Source organism: Pteropus medius, unplaced genomic scaffold, assembly GCF_902729225.1.
Source record: "Pteropus medius unplaced genomic scaffold, Ma_sr-lr_union100, whole genome shotgun sequence".
Classification (NCBI taxonomy): Eukaryota; Metazoa; Chordata; class Mammalia; order Chiroptera; family Pteropodidae; genus Pteropus; species Pteropus medius.
Window position 1 is genome coordinate 467727 of NW_024354500.1, and position 11026 is coordinate 478752.

General features: G+C 39.3%; 1 pseudogene; it reads left to right on the forward strand.

Annotated features, from left to right (window-relative positions):
• Positions 1-1668: 1668 nt before the first annotated feature.
• On the forward strand, positions 1669-1785 carry LOC120595240 (uncharacterized; annotated as a pseudogene).
• The last annotated feature ends 9241 nt before the right edge of the window (positions 1786-11026 follow it).

Genomic DNA, 11026 nt, shown 5'->3' on the forward strand with positions numbered 1-11026 from the left:
CTCTCTCTCTCTCTTTCTTTTTTTCTTTCTTTTTCTTTTCTTTCAATGAAATTGGAATAAGTAGAGAAAATACATTACTGGGAGCTACGATATATTCTGAAGTTGCTAGGGGTGGCTGGATGGAAAGAACATGGTTGCATTTTCCCAGAATTAAGTGGCCCCAGCTTGCTGAGCCTTCAGTGTTCTGCTTCATCCATCATTATTAGTAGTTATCGCTCTCTGTTACGAGATTGTCTAATTACAACAGCCTCCCCACCTTTCTCTTGCTATGTCAAATTTGCTCTTCCCTCAAATCTAGGAAGGATGGAAACTTGTCTAGAAAATAAGAACTCACCAAATTTGTTAAATTGTCTACCTCATGTTTACACTTTTCTAAGTCATAGCCATGGGTAAAGATATTCCTTTTATATTAATAAAGAAAAGAAAGCCATAAAGGTCATTTTACAAACATGTAATTTTATGCTCAGGTGCCAATTCTTCCCCTTACATATTCACTTGAGACTCGTTCTGGTAGCATCCTTCCAAGCCCAAGTACATGAATTCTATGAAGTCTTTCCTAATTGTCCTCATTTTAATTTTCCTTCTCTGAACAGCTATGATATTATTTATTCATGAATTATGGCATATAATTCCCTAATTGATGTTTGTGGATTTATTTTCTCCATCTATATTTTAGTTTCCTTGAGGACAAAAATATTGTTCTTGCAGTATTAAAATACCCATCTCCTGTAACTCCTAACACAGTGCTCTTTATATGGACAGAGGGTACATGTTGGTTTGTCAGTTTGTTTCTCACACCAAATGTCCAGAGAGATCTTATACCAAGCAAGGACAGACGAGATTCTCTGGCCTGCTAGAAAACCAGTATGTACCCTCCAGTCACTATAGCTTGCTAAGTCTGTAGGTCTTTGAATTTTTTCCTGATGAGAAAGGAGAGTAGGAGAGACTTTTCTTCTTGAGAGAGGTAAAACCATGTGTGAAATCAGCTGACCATCCAGTTTGGAAGTTAACATTTGGTCCTAAGTCAGTAAACTTTCCTTCACTTAACTCTTTCTTGGAGTTTTCCAAGCAGCAGTCATTTAGTATAAAAAAACACTGAGATCCAAGGTGAGGTTGTATTATTGTTATTTAACCATTGTTATTAATAGCTATGTATTTTGCATCTGTCCCCTGGGGGCTGAAATAAACTCTAGACATCTTAATCACATATAATGTCACTCTGTCTAACCCCTACATTCTACAGGGTCCCTAAACCCTATTAAATGATACTATTTCTGGCTTCAACATCTTCTTTCATCCTCACATTATATTTGGGTCTGCAAAAGCAGAAAACTTAAACAGCATGTTTGGGCGTGGGGGGAGACTTGGCATTATTCCTAAAGATGACAAGCTTTATTTAATATACTGTTTTTACAACAAAAGTTTCAGGTTCCCTGTGACTTTATTATTAATATCCTGAGGATTCATGCATGATGACGAAAAGTTGATGTAGCCAAAATATAATTGTGTCTGAAATATTTTTAGCTTAGCTCCTTACTTTTCTAATTTGTAGACCTCAAAGTTACAAATAAAACAAAACAAACAAAAACACTCATGAATTGAATTTCTCTTGTTAATGATTTTCTTCTTCAGTTACAAGATTAAATTTTAATATTGAAAATCTGGGGTGACTATGGCCATGCCACCCTGAATGTGCCCAATCCTGTCTAATCTCGGAAGCTAAGCAGAGTCAGGCCTGGTTAGTACTTGGATGGGAGTCCACCTAGGAAGACCAGGTGCTGGTCTAAAAAGACAATCTGGGGTTTCCTTTTCATTGAATTTGAACTATAATGTTTACAGGGAAATTACTTTTTACTTATTTGGCATACATGGAAAACAATGGAGTTTTAGCTATAAGTGGTTCTTATTGCCTGTCAGCATCACCTGGAGAGGTTTTTAAAACTATGGATACCACCCTAGAGATTCTGTCCAAGTAGACTTGTGATTTGGCCCAGAAATCTGGGACTCTGACATAACTGCTCTTTCTACAGTTTGTAAACAACGGTTTAGAATTTATTTTGTGGGATTCCAAAAAGATGGTATAAGAGATTGGTCAGAAAGAGCCAGTTTCTTTCTCCTGGATCTAAGCTACCTCTTGCTTTTAACTTCTACACTTGGGGGGATAACGTTAATGACTTAAAACAAATATCATGCACTCTAAGTGCACAAAAGCACCTTAGTCTGAATATTGTTAAAAATCATCACAATTCCTGAAGGTGTTTTTTTATATAGAACCAAAGGGTAGGTAGCCATTATACTGGGGGATTACATTTAAATTTTCTGCTTGTTTTATTTCAACAAATGTAGTCAATCCACTCTAGATAAAATAGACCTGATTTTGTCAATTGAAGAAGTGTGAATGGGTCAGATTTTCCAAGAACCTTGATATTTTAATAAATGTTCTCTCTAAGGGCTCTTTAAAGGACATCTTTCAGGGAATGAATCTCTGAATAGCAGAGCTTCCCACATAACTGAGGGTTCCTCAAGACTGACACCATCTCATTCTTGTTCCTTTGTGTCTTTGCGCCTGGCACACTGCCTGGCACAGAGCTGCTTCTCAAGAAATACTTTTTAAAGAATAAATGAATCAAGCCATAGTCTCCTCTTGTTGTTATTATGTATTATGAATGTCTGCCTTTTTAGACTATCCCAAATGTAATTTAACTGTTCTTTCTTTAAATGATGGCTTATGCCATTACATTGAGCTCTAGTGCCCTCAGGGGTCTCTTACAGTGTGTAGAATGTTTTTAGTCTGCACTAAATGATCCTCAGCTGCTGTGATTTTTACTTCTTTTGTTTGCTTACTATAGTTATTTTTCCCATTTCCTTCCTTGCTGTTAAGCCATCAGCTGTCACTTGTTACTGTTATTGATGTGCCTCTTCTAGTCCTCTTTTTTTAATTTGCTCCTCTTATTGGGCTATTCATTTGGAAACCATATCACCAAATCTGTTAAAATTTCTGAAGTGGAAGACTAGGCCCTAAGTAAAGAGTTCACGAAATCTTTTCCAGTAAAGTTCATTAATGAGGGCCAGCTCTGTGGCGTAGAGATCTTGGCTGCTCAGAGGTCTCTTGTTTGTCTCATAGTTCGCAGTTGTTTTCCATAAAGCAAGTGCCAAGTAAACAAAGTGACACTGTGTCTTTAAAGAGAAGTGAGGCTCCCTTCTTCTGCATTCCAATTTCTTGTACTTCTTGGCAGTTAGAGGTGGTTGACAAGCATTTTTGTCTCCATGCCCCTCCTCTCAGAGAGGAATTAGCTTGAAGTAAAGGGGAACCTGACAAAGCAGTTCAGGGGTACTTTGGGGTCCTAACTAAGATTGGGGTCCACTCTCCCTCAGTTAGGGAGGTGGAAAGGGTTGGCCCCTATCTGTTCAAGCCTTTACGGAGAAGAGTGAGAAGGAGGGGGAAAACTTTTAACTCTATGAGGAAAGCAAGGCAGGTATTTCACCCTCATTTATGACTCTCATTTTACAAATGAGAAAGTAAAATATTTGCTATAAAGTGGCCACCGCGACTTAACTTTTAACTTTTGCTAACATTAAATTTCACTCATAATCACCTTATCTCATGAGCGTTCTCAACCTTCCTCTTGTATGCCAAGACAGGTCTACTGGAAACTACCCTTTCCTAGGTTTTACAGGAAAATCCTGTCTTTTCTCGATTTTTCTCCTACTTCTCAGGCCTCTCCTCAGTCTCAAGGCAAACTCCTCTCCCCCTTTCTGGCATCCTAGAACTTCATCTTTAGCCTTCTTTTTTCCTTTCTCCTTTACATTTTGCCTTGTGATCACACCCTAACCATGGGCCTGCCTGAATTAATTTGCTTCTTAAAAACAACGACAATAACAACGCAGGACAAAACCCACTGGAGCAGTTATACAAGCAATTGAAGTTCCTGTGAGACCTGCAGACAACTTCCTTAGGCCCGCTTCCATCTGCCATGTTCATTGGCCCCCATGGGGGCCAGTTACTCTGCCTACTTTGGCTCCAGATTTTGGCTTTCACTTTGTGTCTGGCCCCTCAGATTTGGACACTGGAGTTTGTCCTGTTTACTCAGGCTTGACTCTTGGCTTTCCTTTTACCCTATATCCTACTGTGTTCTAGCCATGGCCACCTGAATTTCCTATGGATATAGCAAGTTCGACACGTCCAAAATAAAACTGTTTATTTATCATTCCTAGCCAGTAACTTCAGAATCATCTTTTCACCCCCAACTCAAACTCTACTTCCTGTTGATTTTCTCTCCTGAATATGCTACTTATTTGTCTACTGCCAGCTATTAGTTTTTTAAAAAAATATTGCTGCATAACAAATTACCCCAAATTTAGGAGCTTAAGACAATACACATTTATTATCTCACAGTTTATATGGGTCAGGATTCCAGGCATGGTTTGATGGCTCCTAGCTGCTAGAGGTCCCTGTAAGTCCTTGCCATGTTACCCTCTCATAGGCTTTCTCATAACAGAGTAACTTGTCTCTCCATGACTACCAGGAGAATCTCCATACTCGTTCTAGTCTCTGACAGCTAAATACTCTCTTAAGGGCTTTCCTGATGAAATTTGTTCTATCTAGGATAATTTCCCTTTTGATTCACTCACAATCAACTGATTAGGGACTTCAATCACATCTGCAAATTTCCTTCGCCTTTGCCATAACACAAAAGCCATATACTTACAAGCCCCACCCACATTAAGGGGAGGGTGTTGCATCACACATATGCACTAGAGAGCGGGGATCTTGGGGCCATCTCGGTATTCTGCCTGCCACAATACCTCATTACTTCTTTCCTGACTATATTGTAGCCCCTGCCATGTAGATCTTCCTGCCTCTTCCTATTCTAGTCTATCTAGCCTCAAATTTATTTTCTACACTATTAACACAGTGGTCTTCTCAAGGGATAAATATAATCAAACAATTATCCAGCTCAATTCTTCAAAGGTTTGCCAAAAAAAGAAAAAAAAAAAGAAAAAAAAGAATAAAACATTCTTTTATGTGGCATATAAGACTCTTTATGATCTATCTAATCCTTATTACTTTCCAGTCTCATCTCTTGCTTTTCCCCTCCCAGCACCAAATATAGTGCTTTAGCAAGCAAATATGTATTTCCCTGAACAGAGTACTTTTAAAAAAATTTCTCTAAGCCTTTGAATTGGCTGTTCCTCTACTTTCCTGACATTCCATCCTGTAACATGCACAATGATGGTTTGACTAATGAAGTGCAACTCATCTTCTAAATTTTATCTCCTCAGTGATGTTTTACAAACTCAATTGATTTTTTTCTGGGCTCCAGCTGTACTTTCTACACATTGCCACTTGTACCGGAGTTACATGTGTCAAAACGTATTTGTGATCTGTTAGGAGAGACCCCAGAGAAATGTGTTGGCATTGAGGCTAAGAAATTTCCTGGAGGGGGTTGCGGGGAGGAAACAACAACTCAAGCTCTGTTCTCTCAGTATCTGCTACAGATGGTAGGCTGGCCTTGGTTCCAAGAAGATTCTGGATGAAGAAAAAGGGGTGAGGGTAATAGAGGTGTGGGGTAGTGGCGTGCCCTACCATGGCCCCAGAAGCAGCCCAGGCAGCACCACAGGGGAGACCCTGTTTCCCAGGAGAGGAGTGGTGGCAGCAGCTGTGCCTGACAGGAGAGGAATGGCCTGGGGCCTCCATGAAAGAACTTAACGGAGGTCTCAACCTGGGCAGCCTCTGTGATGAAGCATGTAGACAGTCAAACGGGGGAAATTTTGTTATATACTCATTTTGAATGGTAATTGTTGTCAGATTTCTCTCTTCATTTGACAGTATTCTTTCTGAGGATTGACACTGAATTCCCACTGCTTGGCATATCTGAAATTTAACAAATACTGGAATGAATGAATGAATAGATGACTCACTCTTGTCACCATATGGAACAGTTCTTTTCACTTCTTAGAAGCAGTGTACATGTTGAACTTTCAAAACGGATGGGGCATAGGTATTTGGTATTAGGTTAAAAAAAAGTCTTTGGGAGATCTATCGGCTTATCTATTGCAAAATTTAAAAATTGTCACACTAAAGTGTGTATTCATGGGTTCCTGGTAGGAAATAATCATTTATATCAGAGATACATAACATCACTTGTCTGGCAGCTTATCTAATGGAGCCTTCCTTTTCTTTTATTTCCTACAGAGTGCATATTAGGCCACTGGAGGTGAGAAGAATGGACAATGTGGAGAGTAGTTTCAAAGTGGTTCTAGTTGATTTGAAAACTACTGGCACAGATAATCTCCAGGGCCCCCTTTCTGCTTCATATGTCCCTAGCAGCTGTATCAAATTGATCCTATTTGACCATGAAACTTGGACTCTCTGGCCTCTTCTATTCCTACCCAGAGGGGAAAAAAACAAAAAGGAAAAAGATTCTTCTTACTGGACTCAAAGTTTGGCAAGGTTACAGATGTGAGAGCAGGAGCTCAGGACTGGATGTACAGAGACAATGGTCAGCAAAATTGTACATGATTAAATGGCTGGTTTCAATGTAATTCCATTTGTCTCATTTTTTTTAAGTAGAAACAATTAGAAAATTTAAATGCTGTATTCATAAATTGCATTTGGGACTTAATGGCGGTATTTGCTTCCCAACTGGAATGCCTCTGTGAGTTGCCTTCTAATTCCCATTTATTTTTCCTTTAACCTCAGCCTAATTCACATGTGAATCAGAATAAAAGCATTCTGTACAATCTTTTAACTGTTAAGTTTGCCATCCATAGAGATCTTGGGGGGTCCCAACAGAATGCCACTCTTTTGACTCCTAATGTAAAAAAAGAAGTTCTCAGGAACTGTGGCAAAATGACGAACATTTGAATGCCGCTGTTCTTTTAAAAATATATGTATTTCAATGATAGTCACTTTGCTATTGACTTAGGCTATTTATTTTTTGATCTTGAATGAAATCTTTCAGTTGTTGTCTTGAAGAAAATAATCATGTTTCTTATATGTGTTTGCATTAAAACAGCATTATTTTCTAAATTTCGTGAATTAGATACAAAGATACAGGAAAAATTATTTACAAAGCACAAGATGCAGTTGGGGATTTCAATGTAGAATCATTTGCTCCTATCCTCTTGTATAGTCAATAAATATTCTTTTGTTAGCTAAATTACCAGAACTCTCCATATATGAGAGGTAATTTTTATTTTATTTATTTTTGCCATATTTCTTTGTTAGGAGAGTTGAGTTGGTTGTGGATGTTTATAAGATACTTGAATTCATTTCAGGAATAGGTACTGATAGTTGCTCTCACCTAGAATTGGTCCATTTGAACTTGGGTTGGCTAAATCTTTTTGGCGCCAACAGAGAAATTTTCCAGAATTTAGGTTCAGACAGGGTAACATCAGGTGAATTGACAGAGAAAGTAGAAGGTAATGCCTACATGATTAAGATTAACACTTACTTGTCAATTATATATCTATAAAGAAAGATGCCAGTGAATAGTATTTGTTGAGTATTCACAATATGTCAAGTACTGAGGTTATACATACTTTCTTCCTTCAGGAATCCAAAATGTGCTGAAATTTGCATTCATTTTCACAAGGTTATATGCCACATGTGAATGTAACACACTCCCCATACATACATTAGTAAAAAGAATATGACCCTTGGAATTAAACAAGTAGGGATTCAAATCCTGACTTAGCTATTTATTATGAGTTACTTTTGTTAAGTCACTTAATCAACATGAGACTCTTTTTCCTCTTTTGACTTATATAATGAGAACAATAAATACCTTCCTGGTTGTTGTAAGGTTTAGAGATAATGTATCTAAAGTACCCTGTATAGGGCCTGACCTGTACGGAAACTTAACTGATTATAATACATAAATATGCTTAAAGTGGGGTTTCACCATTTCGAATAGGTTGCGAACACAGCTCTACATTGTTTATGAAAGCTGAAATTGTCAGAGCCATTGTTTTAATCATACAACTTAATGAAAAATCTCAGCAACGGTGTTGTTACAAAAATAGCCACATCCCAGCAAGGCAGGGAAGTCCTCCTTAGGTGATCCTCCATATCTTGAAGGACAAGCAGTTGTGGCTCCTCGAGAGGCCACACATTAATTTATACATTTTCCTTGGGAACCTGTGCTTTGTATAACCAGAAATCTGTGTACATCAGCCTTGACCGGGAGAAAGCTGTGTGGTTGTTCTCTGGGAGGCTGGCTGGCTGCGTGCTACCAAAGGCACGCCTTGCTTGGGAAGGAGCAGAGGATGTTTTGCCAATCCTTTCTGTCAACACAGTGGGAGTTATCTGAATTTCATTTGGGTATTAACTGCTGTGTGAGTTGGGTTTCTCTCTGTTAGAGGAGCTGCTGTTATTGGATTAAAACCACAGTTGTTGGGAAGCACTTAAGACTCCATGGGGGATTTCTCCATCAAAGAGCAGGGTCAGAGTTTTGTGTTTTCTCTTTTCTAGTAACCCCGCTCACCCAGAGACTCCTGTTTTCTAGGTAACTTTATCACTTAGCTGGAGACCAAGGAGAAACAATTTCTTTCTTATTACCAGACGAGTCAGCTTGGATATTATTCAAAGCTTGATTTGGCTCTCAGCCGCAGAACTGGAATCTATTTGGGGACGCAGAATTTAGCTGTAGGGAAGAATTTCATGAGCAACAAATGCCTGGTAAAGTCAGACATTCTTATGTTTGGTAAAAAGGCCATCTTATGAGCAGTAATTCTCTCCTGTGGTTTAGAACCACTGTAGATTTTATTTTTTTAATACTGACCCTGGTGGCCTTGACATGTCCCTGAGTGGTAGTCTCCTTTAGGTGAAAGCTGGAGCCACTGCCGGCACCACTGGGATGTGCAGGTTGGCATCCACGGGCCACTGGCCCGAGAAACCAAAAGCCTGGGTTCTAACCCTGAACCTTTCCTGCCAGTGCTCAGCCAACAAATCTATTTGGTAAAGAGAAATGTATTCAGATGCCTTGAAAGTTTAGCATCTGCTCCTCGTTGGCTCCTGCTGCTGTAGAAAAATATTCGGAAGTTTCTGTTGGATTTGGACGAGACGGAGATGGCATATTTTCCACATCTCCGGAAGCCTACACCCCACTCGGGAAGCTTCATTTACATGCACATCGGATGCCGTCTGACTGCCTCGGACTGTACCTTTGAGCAGATCCGATGGGATCCCCACATGCATGTAAATGAAGCTCCCTTAGCTGGAGCCTTGATCCAAAGAGGCAAAGAGCAGGCTTTTCTTGAAACTTGTTACTGCGACAGTCTCAAACCAGACACCACAATAATTTTTTTTTTTCTTGCCTGTGTGTGTGCCAGGAGGATGCCACGTAACTTAGTTTTCCAGACTGAGGTAATTTATTTAAACATGGATTATTTGAAAAATGGGAAGGGATACAGGGCTTGATTTTAATCCCTGCTAACATAGAGAAAAGAATGCTTGTGTCACAACTCAGTGAGTGTAAAAATTAAAAAAGGCTGAGACTATTGTTTGAAAACAGGCAAAATAATTAAAATTATTATGGAATAATCACATATCACACAACAACCTCCCACTCTTATGAGCAACAATCCAAAACAGCTCCTCCAAAGCGGGCCCAAGGGCAGAGGTTCTGTATATCATTCAAAGACCATCTGTCGTGCAATTCCTGTAGCGCCTTTGCACTATTCTGAGGGCAGGCTGAAATTTAGTCCTGGCAGTTCTCTTTCCATTTGCTAACAAACAGCAGTGATGGCAGATAAATATGGCAAACAATAGGCGTTTGTAATGAACTGGAAAGGGATGGGGAGTTTTGGAATCAGCACCAAAATCAGAAGTTTGGGGTCCTATGAGACCCCCCAGGGCCAGTTCTTGCCATGTGGCAGCTTAGACAGACATCTGCAGGCTGAGTGAGGCTTTCGTTTGCTCAGCCAACCTGCTAAAAGCCTGATTTAACGAAAGTTCTTTTTTTCTTAAAAAAAAATTAATAGTCACAGAGACTCGAAGCGAATTTTTATTTATTTATTTTTGCTCCAGGAAAGTCGAACATTACAAGTAGTTCCCAAAGCTGACTTTTCTGTTTGCAATCTTTGCTTTTGTTTGGAAGCCACATCTTGTTCCCCGTTACCTCCTCTCACTCATGAGTTCTTGTACACTCCTCATTCTGTGGTTTTATAGAGTCTGTTAGGGCATAATCTTGATGATTATGCTTGATATGGTATTTATTTTCGTTGTTTTAGAAGTACGAATTTGAGAGTTGATTGTCTGATACTGAATCAGGGAGGCCAAGATATTATTGCATCAATCTTCAATAATTATAGTTTTAATTCACAAATTAGTAATATCGAGGAACTCTAGATTAAAGCTGTTGTTTTGAATGTTCATAGTAATCTAGAATTCTGACCCAAATCCTCTTTTAAAATCATTTGTTGGTCACTTTTCTGTGAGCTATATCCATATACACACACAGGCTCACAGGCTCATATGCCAAGCTCTCCCTACCCTATTTCTACCTTCTTTCTCTCTGTCTGTCACACACAAACACACACACACGCACACACACAGAATTCATTAGTCAGAAGTCTTAAGACTTCGCATAGCAGGTTCAAGAGTGGATCACATAATGAGTAGAACAGTATTATTTGCAATAGCCACAGAACAGAATCTTTAATAATTTTAATTTCTAGTTGGAGTAAGAAAAGGTTTGTTCCAGCTCATCTTGTAAAATTAGCACTTCATGCTAAGGAAGACACCTGTCTGCATTAATAAGGAACCCATGTGGACCTCAAATAGCAAGGCCATCCTAGACATGTTATGTGGACTCTGGGGAGGGGCGGCATTTGTGTGATTTGCAGTTCAGGTCATTAACAGGCGCTGCAGTGGGTTGGGTGTGATGAAATTCAGAGGCAAATTCCAGTCCTCTATTACTGAAATTATTAAAAAGCAGGGAGCTGCTATGGGATGCTCTTCCTCACTACCTCTAACTTTGGTTCTCACCAGCAATTCTGCCAGAGTGGTATGCTCAGCTCC